Source organism: Euleptes europaea, chromosome 18 (genome assembly GCF_029931775.1).
Source record: "Euleptes europaea isolate rEulEur1 chromosome 18, rEulEur1.hap1, whole genome shotgun sequence".
Classification (NCBI taxonomy): Eukaryota; Metazoa; Chordata; class Lepidosauria; order Squamata; family Sphaerodactylidae; genus Euleptes; species Euleptes europaea.
This window is the reverse complement of record NC_079329.1, coordinates 34,308,532-34,324,698: the sequence shown is the minus strand read 5'-3', so window position 1 is coordinate 34,324,698 and position 16,167 is coordinate 34,308,532. Positions and strand designations below refer to the sequence as shown.

Here is a 16,167-nt window from a genome sequence, read left to right as displayed (position 1 = left end):
GACCAACCCACACAACCTATCGAAGGGCCGTGCATCCTTCACGACCCACCCATACAGCTATTCACGGATGCCAATCTGATGGGCTGGGGAGCCACGTTTCAGAATCAACTGGCTCAGGGGATGTGGGGCCCACAGGGAAAAAATAGAAAAGCATCAACTTCTTGGAGATTTCAGCCATCCTGAAGGCTCTTCTGCACTTTGGCCCCCAACTGATCGGGAAACATCTGCTTGTCTGGACGGACAACGTAGCCACCAAGGCCCACGTTAACAAGCAGGGCGGCTCCAGGTCTTCCAGTCTCCACAAGCAGGTGTCACTGATCCTCGACTGGGCAGAGAAACACCTACCCTCGTTAAGAGCCGAGCACATCCAGGGCGTCCTAAATGTACAGGCAGATTGGCTGAGCCGACAACACCTCAAAGAGGCCAAGTGGTCTTTGAACCCAGCGACATTCAGACAGATCTGCCTCAAGTTCGGCATCCCTCTGGTGGATCTATTTGCAACCTCGTCCAACACTCAACTCCCAAGGTTCTTCTCGCAGTACCGGCAACCGACGACACAGATGCCCTTCTGTTGCCCTGGCCCTTGGGCCTCCTGTACGCATTCCCTCCTCTACCGCTGATCCCAAGGGTCCTCAGGCGTATCCACACCCTCAAGGCCACGGTTCTCTTCCTGGCACCAGACCGGCCAAGACGACAGTGGTATCCGGCGCTTCAAGAGATATCCATCCACCCTCAATGGCGCCTCCCACACAGGCACGATCTTCTCCTCCAGGGTCCCATTTGCCATCTGGATCCCAGGTGGTACCAATTGACCATATGAACATTGAGAAGCGAAGGCTATTAGATCTCGTTTATACCTCGGAAGTCACCGACACCATCCTGTCATCCAGAAAGCCTGCCACCCATTGTATTTATGGTGCCACCTGGAAGGTTTTTGCCACCTGTTGCAATCGCAATTTAGTGAATCAGCTCAAACCCAAGACTGTCAATATCCTCTCCTTTCTGCAGGAGGGGAGGCAGCTAGGGCTCAAGACCTCTACCATGAGACGTCAATTAGCTGCCATTGTGACCTTGGTTCCTCACGTTTCTGGATATGCCCTCAGCAAACATCCACATATCCGGGCGTTCTTACAGGGCGTTAAATCCACCTCTCTGGCGGTTATCCATCGCTTCCCCACCTGGAACCTTCACACTGTCCTAAAGGCCCTTACGAAGGCAATGTTTGAACCACTTAGAACGGTCGATCTACAGTGGCTCCGAATAAAGACGTTTTTAACAGCTGTAACCTCAGCCAGAAGGGTCTCAGAACTAGGCACCCTATCTACAGTGAGGGGAAAAAGTATTTGATCTCCTGCTAAATTTGCCCGTTTGCCCTCTGACGAAGAAATGACCAGTCCATAATTTTAATGGTAGGTCTATTGTAGCTGTGAGAGACAGAATAACAACAGGAAAAACCCCAGAAACCCAGAAGACAAAAGTCAGAGATTGATGTGCATTATAATTAGTGAAATAAGTATTTGATCCCCTATCAACCAGCCAGATTTGATCCCCTATCAACCAGCTACACTGGGCTACAGACTGGCCTGGGCTACAAGACTACTGCCAAGCAGCTTGGTGAGAAGGTGACAACAGTTGGTGCAATAATTCGCAAATGGAAGAAAGACAAAATAACTGTCAACCTCCCTCGGTCTGGGGCTCTATGCAAGATCTCATCTTGTGGAGTTGCAGTCATCATGAGAACGGTGATGAAGCAGCCCAGAATTACACGGGGGGAACTTGTCAATGATCTCAGGGCAGCTGGGACCATAGTCACCATGAAAACAGTTGGTGACACACTACGCCGTGAAGGACTGAGATCTTGCAGAGTCCGCAAGGTCCCCTTGCTCAAGACAGCACATGTACAGGCCCATCTGCATTTGCCAGTGCACATCTGAATGACCCAGAGAAGAACTGGGTGAAAGTGTTGTGGTCAGATGAGACCAAAATCGAGCTCTTTGGCATCAACTCAACTCTCCGTGTTTGGAGGAGGAGGAATGCTGCCTACGACCCCAAGAACACCATCCCCACTGTCAAACACGGAGGGGGACATATTATGCTTTGGGGGTGTTTTTCTGCTAAGGGGACAGGACACCATCACTGCATCAAAGAGACAATGGACGGGACCATGTATCGTCAAATCTTGGGTGAGCACTTCCTTCCCTCAGCCAGGGCATTGAAAATGGGTCGAGAATGGGTATTCCAGCATGACAATGACCCAAAACACACGGCCAAGGCAACAAAGGAGTGGCTCAAGAAGAAGCACATTAAGGTCCTGGAGCAGCCTAGCCAGTCTCCAGACCTTAATCCCATCGAAAATCTGTGGAGGGAGCTGAAGGTTCGAGTAGCTACACATCAGTCTCGAAATCGTACTGACTTGGAGAGGATCTGCAAAGAGGAGTGGGACAAAATACCTCCTGAGATGTGTGCAAACCTGGTGGCCACCTACAAGAAACGTCTGACCTCTGTAATTGCCAACAAGGGTTTTGCCACCAAGTACTAAGTCATCTTTTGCAAAGGCATCAAATACTTATTTCACTCATTATAATGCACATCAATCTCTGATTATTGTCTTCTGGGTTTCTGGGGTTTTTCCTGTTGTTATTCTGTCTCTCACAGCTACAATAGACCTACCATAAAAATTATGGACTGGTCATTTCTTCGTCAGAGGGCAAACGGGCAAATTCAGCAGGGGATCAAACATTTTCTTCCCTCACTGTATTCAACCCGATTTGTGTGTCTTCCGTAAAGACAGAGTGGTACTATGCACGGATCCCACCTTCATCCCGAAGGTGAATACGCGATTTCACCGCGAACAGGAAGTAGTGCTGCCCACCTACATCCCTAATCCTGCTACTCAGAAAGAAAAGGAGTGGCTCTCCTTGGACGTCAAGAGGGCCTTAAGAATTTACATCAGACGCACACCACATCTTAGGTCCTCAAACTCCTTATTCCTCAGCCCCCAACAAGGGGAAGGCGATATACAGAGCCGCCATCAGCGGCACCATTAAACGATGCATTATGCATTCATACAAAGCAGCAGGCTTACAGGCTCCTCTCGGTATCACAGCACATTCCATCAGGAGTGTGGCCACCTCGACAGCCTTCAATCACAGTGCATCTGTGGAACAGATTTACAATGCAGCAACGTGGTCGACGGTTACCACATTTACAAGACATTATAAAATCAACCTAATGACCGAGAGAACCACCAACTTCGGAAGAAGCGTGTTACAGGCGGTGCAGGATACCTAATAGCACCCACCCTATTCTGGCATAGCTCTGGTACATCCCGAGCTGAAGACGCCCTCCTCCCTCAGAGCGAGAAAGAGCCTTGAATTACTTACCGTGAAGGCTCCTTCTGCTCTAAGGTACGGAGGGCATCTTCCCCTCCCGATGGTACCTGCAACAACAACAACAAAAGAAACCATCACTGCACTCAGCTGTTCGTGCACCACATATTGAGTTTCAGTTTTTACTGACACAAATGTTACAGGGGAGTCTGTCCTTACCCCTTGTTGTTATTTGTTGTATGGAATGTTAGTTCCTCCGTGTTAGATTATTACAATACATTGTTTTTCAAAGGGTCTTTCCTGTCCATCCTGCGTTTTAGCTCTACAACTACTGGAGCTTTCAGGAAGGAGGGGGTCACTTCCCCCGGGAGACAGGAAGGCCTAGTATATATTTTGATTCCTGCCTCCCTAGCAAGGATATGTAAATAACCCAAGCTGAAGACGCCCTCCGTACCTCAGAGCAGAAGGAGCCTTCACAGTAAGTAATTCAAGGCTCTTTCCCCTTCTTGAAGATGGGGACAACATTTGCCCACCTTCAATCTTCTGGAACCTCACCTGTTCTCCAAGAATTCTCAAAAATAATGGTCAGAGCCTCAGAAATAACATCCGCAAGTTCTTTTAATATCATTGGATGCCATTCATCTGTACCTGAGGTCTTGTTTCATTTAAAGAAACTAGATGTTTATGTACTACCCCTATGCTAATCCTACGCTTCAACTCCCTTCCCTCATCATCTGTTCTGTTTTTGCCATGTTGAGCACCATTTCCCTTGCAAGAGGAGGCTGAAGAAAAGTCGGAATTGAGCAGTTCTGCCCCCTCTTCATCACAATTTCACTTCCCTGTCCCTGCAACGGGCCTACCATGTCCTTGTTCTTTTTCTTACTCTGAACATAACAAAAGAACTCTTTTTTGTTGCGCTTAGCATCTCTTACTAGCCAAAGCTCATACTGAGCTTTAGCTTTTCTAATACTCTCTCTGCAAACACTGGTTATTTGTTTATCAGTCTATCAATTTTATTAATGTTTTAGTCATAGACCTTAACAATATACAGAGTAAAACCATGCAAAATATATAACCCACAACACCCAGAATTACATGAATAATTTTTTTAAAATGTTACAGTCATGTATATGCATATTATTGCTAATTTAAACATTAAAGTTCCCCCAAAATATTCTTTCTATAGCAACTTTGGAGCCTAATTTTCAACAAATTTCTTCCTTAACTTAGATTCTAACATGATCTTAGAATTAACTTCTGCCATTAAAAATCTAACTCGACCCTCAACTGTATCTAATACATCTGGGATATGCTGGGTTAATTTAAAAAGAATGGAGTCATAAAATGGGCAACTAAAAAAAAATGTGGGAAGTCCTCTATTGAATCCGAGGAACTGGGACATAGCCTTAGATTATGGGTATTTTTAAAATATCAGCCATAAGCTGAAGGCATCGTTTGAAATTGTGCCGTCATAAATGCTCTCCTTAACCCTGGGTCCAAAAGTTCTGATAAATAATTAGCGAAGAGCTTATTGGATTTGAATAAAGGATACCATGGGGAGAACTTGGACTTTTGTATTAGGCACATATCATTATCAGTTTATTTATCAGCAATCCATTTCCTAATATCTCTTGGGTCCCACGAGTTTAAGATTTCCAGTGAAGGCAATGTATACAATTGTAGGATTGGCATAAGGACCTTATTTGTTTACATTCATCCTTGATTATAAGTCACTCCTTCCATTTCCTAAATGAGTCTTTTTTATTTCTCAAATCTTGATAAAAAGCTTATAAACCCTATAGAACTGCATGGCTTGGCAAGTGTGGCACAGTTGCCAGTTCTCTAATAGTCAAGGTAATATTTTTCCAGACCTTTATTGAGCAGATATATTTGGATAGGCTGGGGAAAGAGTTTCCAGCATTGTTTCCATTTAAATCTGATCCAGGACAAAAAAAATTCTCCTTCACCCCCAGTGGTGTGGGTTTGTGGGGGGAAATTTGGATTGTCAAGTCTTCTGGTGTAAATAAATAAATAAAACATTTCAATGATGTTAGCAAAAAGGAGTCAAATGCATCAAGTACAAGATTGGATGATATATAAGCACTGGAGTTTGTCCATGCTTCATAGGCCACATTTAGCCCATATAACATGATTGACTTGCAGCACAACACTCTTGGCTATAGAAAACAAGCTGTATTTACATATACGGGGTGGAAATTTTTCAGTGGAAAAAGCATCGGAAAACTTTCTGCCGCACATCTCTGTTTGCCCCTAATGCAGTGATCACTTGTGGACATAGCCTACCTCACAGGATTATTGTGAGGATATATGAGCTAAGAGAGCTAACAAACAAAACTTGGTCATGGAGAAGGATTCAGGTTTTGATCCTTCAATTGAGATATTTACAGTGTACCCAGAGACTTTGTTCTGGTGCATCTCAATTTGTCCAGAGGAGTCCAGTGGTGATAGATCCTGTTTCTGAGAGTAGATGCTGGCATATGTGCATACCTTAAGTTGCCATATTTTGGACAGACCATGAGTTTGGAGCCAACCAACGTATTTGGTAAATCTCATCCAGTCCCCCCTTCTTACTGCCCCAATCCCACATGGCTTTTGCCCAAGAAAGTATCATGATCCTCAGCACAGTATTTTGAAGTGATCAGAAGGGTCTCTTCCATTTTCACCAGCAGAAAAGATGGTTGGCTCTGGCCCTATCAGTCCATCCAGCACTGTTGTCCAGCTTCCACAGTCTTGTTCGGTATTCCCCCTGCTAGTCTTACTGAGGTCCTTTAACAAGAAATATCATGGACTGATCCTGGAACCTTCATACAGAGTGTGAGGTCTCCATCTTTCCTTGATGATAGGGTGTGGCAAAGGTAGTTGTCCGCATCAGTGAAAGTCAGCATGTTGGAAACTGAATGGAGAAGCAGCAGGCAAAGCTTGGCTAGAGTAAAAACAAATAAACCTGTTTTAGCAATGTTTGTTTTACTCTGAAGAGCAATGTTAGAACGAGATACCACCCTTTCCGAATCTCTTGAAAGCAGAACATGCTTCTTCGTGAGACCCATCATCCCATAGAATAAAAAGTTCTGTGTTTGAGAGAACAAGTTGGAATGTTTTACAGTTACTATTGTCAGATATGAGAATGAACTGAGAGAACCTTACTTAGGCTTTCCTATAGGCTTATTCTTTGTGCCCTACCTTCACTTTGAGTGGTGGTTTCTTTGAAAGGGTAGGCAAGCAAAGGAAGTGCCTGAAATTTTGGAATGCTTTAAATGCAAATGAACAAGCAAATATTGAACCTAGAATACACAGGTACATTGCCACATGCTTATTACTACAATGCTGAAAATGGAGGAACAAGAATAACTGAAGGGATTGATGTTGACATAGTGATATGGTTGGTTAAACATGAACGGTCTTATAAGTCTTATAACGTATATAGACCTTCCACACACAAAAACCCAGGGAAAAAAACCAAAACAATTTCCCACCATGCTGCTATTGATTTAATGTCAGAGTGGGAAAAATAAGTAGTAGACTATCATAATATTTGTGACCAGAGCAAAAATGCCATCTGAAAAGATGGGGAATAATCTATCTTTTTCCAGTTTGAAGGAGCCTCTCTTGGAAAAGGAAAGGTCCCTAGGTCTTGGGGAGTTTAAATTGCAGATTGAAAGAGAAACTTGTCCCTGTGTGTTCCGAAGTAATTAACCCTGCTTCCTGTTGTACAGTTGTAGCCTGGGGTGGGGGGAGATATGGACAAGTATAGGTTACTTTTTTTTTTTACTTCAACCAAATTTTACTGCACATTGCAGCCCCAATGCAAATGTACCGGTATCCTTCACATTCAAAACAGGCTCTTGCACTAGCGAAAAAACTGGTAGGATAAAGCCCATTTCATTTTGTCCAGTGTTTCATTGGTTAAGAGAGAATATTTGTATGTGGTTTTTCTGTATTTTAAGTCTACCAAGACAACTGCCTGTCCTACATATGACTTAAACTTGTCAAAACAGAAGTGTTATAGTTCCCATCCCTTAAAAACATGTGGTCGGGAAGATGGGCTTTAGAGACCCCCAACCGTCTCCTTGTCGCAGAACCATTGTTTTGAAACACCCACTTCAGTCCTGCTCACCAGAAGCTTGAAATTTGATCTGTGACTGTTCCTGTGATAGGAAGTGTGCATTTTACACAAACGGGGTGTGGTGTGGTGGGAGACATTCCCAAAAAAGAAAAGTTGTGATAGATTGCAACTGGTAACAATTCTATTCCAGTTTTCATGGCTTTATCTAACTGGCAGAAGAACTGGAACCAAGCTGGGAACAAAAGCAGGAAATGTTGCTTTGATGAAATGTTCAGTGTGTGTGTGTGTGTGTGTGTGTTAGTCTAGCAAATCAGTTGTGAACTGAGCTCAGAACAGGAAGAGAAGAGGTGGAAACATCCTCGGCCAAAAGAGGGTTTTGGACTACTAAGATTTCTTTTGCATTTGAAAATATGTCCCCAGATATTCTCCTGCAATATCTACTGAAAGATCCCCAGTTTAAATTAGTTATACTCTTTTTTCTGGAGTATATTGCCTCTGTTGAATTGCAGGGTGCGTGGGTGGGTTATAAATCGAATTGTGTGGAATGTATTATTATTGTGTGGAATTTATTATCTGCAGTAGCTCCTGGCTGTGATTTTGCTAGAAAGGGAACCTGCTGGTTTTATCCTGTGCTGCACTTTCTGTGATATAAACATTTGATGATTAGAGAAACTTGGGCATTGCGTATTCTTCTTCTTTAAACAGAGGAGGGCCGATCTGCTAGCTCTGTTCTGACTTCACCGCCCCCCTCGCCCCTTTCTTCATCTCTCAGTGTGGTTGTTCAGTATTTTACATGAAGAGGTCTTGCGTGTGCAGATTTTAACCATGCCAATGAAGCATGAGGAGAAGCTCTTGCATAGTTGATCCTCACTGGCAAGGATCAGCTGACTTCTAGTCTCAGTTCTGCTGTGTATACAAAGGGAAATATTGGTAGGCCTGTCGTGCAGGATTGTAGAATTAATGGAATTAATGCAGAGCTCTAGAAACTCTCACACTGTTGCACTTATAATTTGTGTAGCTGGCTGCTTGAATGCTAGCCACCATTTAGTAAGCTTCTGAGGATTTAGCAAGAGCCTGCAGGGGCGTAAACTTTCCAGTTTCCGGGGGTGGGGCTGGGCCAGAGAAATTGCTGTGACATCACAGGGAGGAGCCAGTGACATCACAGGGAGGAGCCTCCGTTCCTCTCCCGGGCACTCCAGGCCTGGCGGGATCTGGCCACCCTCTCTTCCACCACCCCTGGTTGTTCCTGGGCACTGCCAGGCCTCTGGCACTCCTCCCTGCCATCCCCCCACCCCCCGTCCGGAGTCCTCATCTGCAGGCCTGGCCTACCGCCATAAAAGCCTATTGGTAGACCTGGCCTCCGGCTGAGTCCCATTGGGAGGCCAGGTCTACCCATTGGCTTTCTTGGCAGTAGACCTGGCCTCCGGAGGCCCATAGAAGCCAATTGGTAGACCTGGCCTCTGAAGGGGGACTTTTTCCCCTCCTCGGAGTCCAGGTCTACCGCCAAGAAAGCCAGTGGGTAGACCTGGCTTCCCAATGGGACTCAGCCAGAGGCCAGGTCTACCAAAGGAAGCCCGCCCCGCGCAACAGCTGATGGGGGCAGGAACCAACGAGCTGCTCACCCAGCAATCGCGCGGCTAGAGGGGAGGGGAGGCTTTAGCCTCCCAACCATTGAGGGCAAGGGAGACCCGGCCATTCTCCACAGTGGGGGGGGGGAAGAGACAGCACGCCCGCTCGCCCACTCTCTCTTTCTCTCAGGCGCGCCGGCTCCGCAGCCCGGCTGCCAGTGCGAGCGGGCGCAAGATCCGGGGCTCCGAACCAAGTTCGGAGAGCCGCACTCAATGGGCCAAACAGCCGCATGCGGGTCTGGAGCCGCAGTTTTGAGACCCCTGGTTTAGGCCTTCCTCTTGCCCACTGCCTAACGCGCCGATTACGGGGGTTCATCGCCCGGCTGAGGTGGGGGTGGCGGTGGCACCTGCTATGCCCCGCACCCAGGCAGGCTCATGGCTTGGAGAGCTGCGGCCACCACATGCGCCGACGCCACGCCGCACCAGCCACCTAACAGCCCCCATATGGGCACTGGTTGCCCGGGGGTGCTCAGCCCCCCCCCCAGCCAAGTTCGGGGGGCTCAAGCCCCTGTGCCCCCCCATAGTTTACGCCTATGGCAAGAGGTGTAAAAATGCCCCCGTTTTCATTTATCGGGTATCTGGAATGCATTGGTTTACAGCAAATTTCAACTTTCTGTAGCTCAAGAACCTTAACCATGTCACAGTATAGTTTATCAGGAAGGATCTCTGCCTCTTCCAGTCTAAAAGAGAGAAGGAGAGTACTGTCCTAAGATTTTTCTTGATTCTGAGTAAACCTGCATGGGATTTCACTGGAAGTTGCTTCAGAAGACTAAATATACCAACTAAAGGTTTTTATTTATTTAAAGACACTATTCCTAGTGATTGGGAACTTCTTGTATATGAAAACATAACCTTTAATAGAAGCAATCGTTTCTTGGAAGAAAAGGCAATTTTTTAATCTGCATTGTAGAATACTGCTGTTACAGTAACTTGTTAGAGCAAAAAAGTCTTCAGAATGTCTTCAAATCACACAAGTATTGTAGATGATCAAATTTTAAAAGAAGTTCCATCTCAGCACTCTCTACTTCAGTTGTTTGTAGTCTTTATTGTTAGAAGGAATGCTATGGTGATTTTAGCTCAAAAGATTTATTTGTTTATTTTTAGATACCCTGCCTTACCTTGTAGCTCATCGCAGCTGACAGTTGCAAGGTTAAAAAACATACAAAACACAATGAAACTACATCCCTCCCCCACCACCTCAAGAAAATGATTGCCTCTTAAAATACAACTAACACCATATTTTAAATTTAATTTGTGTTACTGTTGTGGATCACAAACACAACGTATTGAACAACTGAGCAGCATTGCTTGTTTTCGGAGAACTAAAAGGGATTTTTCTCCAGCTCTGACTGTGAGAGATCCCCCTCTCTGAGTTTGCTTCTCCAAATCAGTTGCTCAGACGTTGATACAGAAACAATCGATTTATTGAAGCCTTCAGGAGATGAGACAGGCACAGGTAGAAAGTTGCAAGTGAGGGGCTATACGGGTTTACAGAATATATTGACTCCAGGGCACTGGGGCACTGGGGTTCACACTTATTGTTATGGGAAGTTACAAGCTTGGCATAATACAAAACATCAGACAGATCCCAGGAAGTCTGGGCGGCTATCACACTTCCAAGGCCGCATCGGCCTGAGGGAGTACTGGCAGGAAGAACAGCGGGGGGGGGGGGAAGATACATGGGCCATCAGGCCTGGCGCCTGAGACCAGAAGGTGTGAACTGCTTTTACGAGTTCACTGATAACACAGCAGGTGATGGAAAGCAGAGACACAAAGACAGAGACCCTCACATTCTGCCCCCCTTAAGGCCCCCCCCCGGGGTCCCCGAGAGGACGAGGCTTATCGGGATAAGCAAGGTGGAATTCCCGGACTAAGCGAGGAGCCGCCATGTGGGGTGCGGCCACCCATTCGTCATGAGCGGAGCCAAGGTTTTTCCAGCGAACAAAGTAAAACAGTTTCCCTTTCTTCCATTTGGAGTCTAAAACCTTGGATATTTCCAAATGGGTGTCCCCTCCTACCACGGTAGGAATCTCGTGTGCGGGAGGGGGGTGGAACTGGGGGGCTGCCACATAGGGTTTGAGGAGGCTTATATGAAAGACTGGATGGACTCCTTTCAGAGATTTTGGGAGGTCCAGTTCCACAGTAACCTCGTTGATTACTCTGGTAATGGGGAAAGGTCCCACATAACGGTCGCTCAGTTTTTTGCAGGGGCGAAGAGAGCGGAGGTTTTTGGTGGACAGATAGACTTGCTCCCCCACCTTGAGTTCCCATCCCGGAGACCGGTGTTTGTCTGCTTGTTCCTTGTACTTGCTTTTTGCCCTTTCCAGATTTTTGAGCAACCATGGCCAGGTGGATTTAACCACCTGAATCCACTCCTGAAGGTCAGGGGTAGACTGGAGCTCTGGCGAGACGGGGGCAGAACCGAAAGGGCCGAAATCCGTCCCGTATATAACTTGGAAGGGACTAAAGCCGGTAGAGGAATGAGGCGCATTGTTATACGCATATTCGGCAAATGGCAGCAGGTCGACCCAGTCGTCCTGGTGGAAATTTACATAGCAACGCAAATAACATTCTACCACCGCATTTACTCGTTCTGTTTGACCATCCGTTTGGGGGTGATAGGCGGAAGAAAGGCCCTGCTCTTCCACTCCCATTAACTTTAGGAAGGCCCGCCAGAATTTGGCAACAAACTGGACCCCCCGGTCGGAGAGGACCTTCCTCGGGATCGAGTGTAGCCTGAGGACGTGTGTGATGAACAGTTTAGCTAAGCCCTGGGCTGAAGGAAGGCCTGCACATGGAACGAAGTGAACCTGTTTGGAAAAGAGGTCTGTGATAACCCAAAGAACCGTTTTTCCCCGACTCGGAGGTAGGTCGGTGATAAAATCCATGGCGATGACTTCCCAGGGACGGGAGGGGCTCTCAAGCGGTTTGAGAAGCCCTGGGGGTTTTCCCATCCGTTTCTTGGCTGTGGCGCAGGTGGGGCAGCTGCGCACATACAACTCTACATCAGATCTCATACCGGGCCACCAGAATTGTCTTCGAACCAGGTGAAGCGTTTTTATGAAACCAAAATGACCCGCTAGCCTGGCACCATGTACAAGTCCCAATACGTCCTTGCGAAGAGAGGAGGGGACGTACAGTTTCCCCCCTTGCACCCACCAAGTGTTGGTACGTTCCAGACCAGTGGGGAGGAGATGATGCTCCTCCTCCTGCAAGGAGGCGTCCCGGAGTCGCTGTTGGAAGGCTTCCGGGATGCCTTTGAGTGTAGGGGGGGTCTCCGGTGGTCGGGCTTGGGACCGGGTGGTGACGGCTAAGCTAGGAACTTCCCCTCGCTGCTCGGGAGTGAACAGGGAGTCGACTGGGCGATCGAAATCGTTGCGATACTGGGGAAGTCGTGACAAAGCGTCGGCTAGGGCATTTTCTTTGCCAGGGACATGTCTGAGAGTGAACCGGAACTTAGCGAAAAATTGGGCCCACCGAACCTGTTTGGCATTGAGTTTTCTAGCCCCCTTGAGGGCCTCAAGATTCTTGTGATCGGTACACACTTCGAATGGCAGTTCGGCCCCTTCCAAGAAGTGTCGCCATATGGTAAGGGCATGTTTGACCGCTGCTGCCTCCTTCTCCCAAATGGCCCAGTTGATTTCAGACTGGGAAAACTTCTTGGAGAAGTAGGCGCATGGTCTCAACCGTCCCCCCTCATCCCTCTGCAATAGGGCCCCGCCCATGGCTACATCCGAGGCATCCACTTGCACCACAAAAGGCTTGGTGCAATCTGGGTGAGCCAAAACGGGTTCGGATGAAAAAAGTAGCTTCAAACGTTCAAAAGCTAGCTGGCACTGGGGGGACCATTGCAAACGGGCTGAGGGAAGCGCGGCGCTAGCCCCCTTGTCCTTGGTACGCAACAGGGCAGTGAGGGGAAGCGCAACTTGGGCAAAGTTAGGAATGAAGTTCCGGTAAAAATTGGCAAACCCCAAAAACTGCTGAAGTTGGCGGCGGGTAGTGGGGGGTTCCCAGTCCCGCACTGCCTGGACCTTGGCGGGGTCCATTTCCAACCCTTGGTGGGAGATCACATACCCCAGAAATGTAATGGAGGGTTGGTGGAATTCACATTTGGACACCTTAGCATACAGTTTGTGCTCCCGCAGCCGCTGGAGCACCTCTCGCACTAGGCGCACATGGTCTTCCATGGTTTCAGAGTAAATAAGGATGTCATCGAGAAATACCACCACCCCCCGAAACAGTAAATCATGCAAAACCTCATTAATTAATTGCATAAAGACACTCGGAGCCCCCGAAAGTCCGAACGGCATGACTAGGTACTCAAACATCCCAAAACAACTGGAAAAGGCCGTTTTGGGTTCATCTCCTTCTTTGATGCGAATGCGGTGGTAGGCTTCTACCAAGTCCAGTTTGGTGAAGATTCGGCCCTCCTTTAATTGTGCTAGCAGGTCAGGAATAAGAGGGAGGGGGTAAGCATTAGACTGGGTGACTGCGTTCAGTCTGCGAAAGTCAATACACAGTCTTAAATCTCCCGTCTTTTTCTTTACAAAGAAAGCTGGGGCTGAATAAGGAGCCTTGGAGGGGCGTATGAAACCCCTCGCCAGATTGACATCCAGATAGTCTCGCAACACTGTCTTTTCACTAGGGCTCATGGGGTAAACCTTTCCCTTAGACAGTTTGCCTTCCCCTACAATCTCGATGGCACAGTCCGTTTCTCTGTGGGGAGGCAGTTCGTCGCACTCTCTAACATCAAAAACATCAGTAAATTGCGAGTACTCAGAGGGTAATTGAGGAGAGACTGGGGCGGGGGACCCTACCAGTGCGGCGGCTGGAGTCCTGAGTACCCGTTCCTTGTCATGCAACCCACAGGGGTTTTCGGGGAAGGAAAGCACCCGTTTAACCCAATCAATGGAGGGATTGTGCCCCCTTAACCAGTTCATCCCCAACACCACAGGGGTTACAATAGGGGCGATAGTGAAATACAACCGTTCCCAATGTTCCCCCACGGACATAATCACGGCTGCAGTTCTGTGGGTCACCGGGCCCCGTTTAAAGTCACTCCCGTCCATTTGGGAAAAACGGAGGGGTCCCGGAAGCCGCTTGCGCCGGACACCCAACTTCTTGGCAGTTTCCTCATTTATCATGGTGCGGGCACACCCCGAGTCGACCAACGCGGGGACCTCTAACGGGGGACCCCCTTTGGGTAGGGACAGATGGACACGCACAAATACATTGTCCTCTTGGGCGCTTACCATCGGTGGAGCTCCTTGCACAACGATAGGGACGGTCTGCTGCGGAGCCCCCCCTACAGCAGACCGACGGCGTTTTTTGCCGGCTGTTCCCACTCTTCCTCCTCGCTGGAAGAGGGGGACGGGGTAGTGGCCTCCGGGGAGCCGTCCGAATCAAAGACGGTATTTGTAATCCGGGACCCCGATGGGACCGTAGAGTCGGATGCCCCATCCTGGGGACGTGCGTGGAGAGCGGAGGGTGCGCCGGAGCGCCGGCTCAGTGGTCCACTTCTGCGGCGAGGCTGGCTGTCGGCGGCCGGTTTCGTCGGCTCGGCCTGGGTTTGGCGGGGAGGGGTCGGACGGCCTGAGCGAGAGGGGCATTGCGATGCAAAGTGACCCTTTCCCCCGCAGATCAGGCAGACGCCGGCCTCGAACCGCTTGCGGCGTTCCGCGGCCGAGAGGACCCCGCCACCCCCTTGCCGGAGTTCCCGGCCACGGTCACCCCGGGGCCTGGGGTCTCGCCCAATCCGTTGCTTGGACAAGTTCAGGAGTTGTTTGCGATTCTCGATGTCAGCAGCATGGCGAACCCAACCTTCCACATCCGGGGGGTTCCCTTGCATGAAGGCCCAATGTTGGAGGTCTGGGTTGAGACCCTCCCTGAAACATTGTACCAAGGTAGCCTCACTCCAGTCCAGAATTCGGCTAGCCAGTGACTGGAACTCACTTGCATACTGCGCCACCGACTTAGTCCCTTGGCGCAGTTGCATCAGGGAGGCTTTAGCCCGCTCACCTAGAGTCGGGTCCTCAAAACGGTTTCGGAGTGCTACCATGAACTCGTCCAGGGTTCGCAGCACCGGCGAGCGGAGTTCATACTGCAACACCATCCAGGCAGCCGCCTCCCCTTGCAGTAAGGAAGCCACGTACTGCACCCGGGACTCCTCAGAAACGAAGGTTCGGCCTTGTTCCCGCATAAAAATGTCTACTTGGACCATAAAAAAGGTCAACTGGTCTCCCGACCCGTCATACGTGACTTTCAGGTCCCGACGGGCCGGGGGGGCAGGGGTTGCGGGCGGAACTACTGGCGCCCCGTCTGGGGGAGCACCGGCTGGAGGTTGCAATTTCAGCGCATCTAGGGTCGTGGCCATCTCACCCATTACGCGTTGCATGATCTCCATCTGCTCCTGCATAGCCCGGCGGTCTTCCTGCCACTGTTTTCGTTCTTCCTCCATGAGGGCCTCTTTGCGGGCCGGGTCCCCTTCGAGTCCCGTGCTGGGGAAGGCCAACCGGCGATCCTTCGCCGCAGTCCGCGAGAGCGACCAGCCCTTGGGAGAGTCCAGCCAATAAGTGAGCCCCCGGGGACGTCCGTCCCGATCTTGGTCGGGGGCGCGACCCTTCGGTTTCTTTGGCTTGGCTCCCTCCTCTTTAGGGTCCGGCTTCTCCGGCTCGTCCGGTTGCTTGGGGGCATCGGGGTTAGGGGTGGTGTCCTCGTCGGCTGACATTCTGTCCAAAGCGGTACAGCTGCAGTCCGAGAGGCAAGGACTTGCAACTTAATGTGAGAGATCCCCCTCTCTGAGTTTGCTTCTCCAAATCAGTTGCTCAGACGTTGATACAGAAACAATCGATTTATTGAAGCCTTCAGGAGATGAGACAGGCACAGGTAGAAAGTTGCAAGTGAGGGGCTATACGGGTTTACAGAATATATTGACTCCAGGGCACTGGGGCACTGGGGTTCACACTTATTGTTATGGGAAGTTACAAGCTTGGCATAATACAAAACATCAGACAGATCCCAGGAAGTCTGGGCGGCTATCACACTTCCAAGGCCGCATCGGCCTGAGGGAGTACTGGCAGGAAGAACAGCGGGGGGGGGGAAGATACATGGGCCATCAGGCCTGGCG

At 49.1% G+C, this 16,167-nt stretch overlaps 1 protein-coding gene across 2 annotated transcripts in view; it reads left to right on the top strand.

Moving 5' to 3' along the window:
- KANSL1 (KAT8 regulatory NSL complex subunit 1) overlaps positions 1 to 16,167 on the top strand; it is a 181,775-nt gene that overhangs the window by 115,078 nt on the left and 50,530 nt on the right. The window lies entirely within an intron of this gene.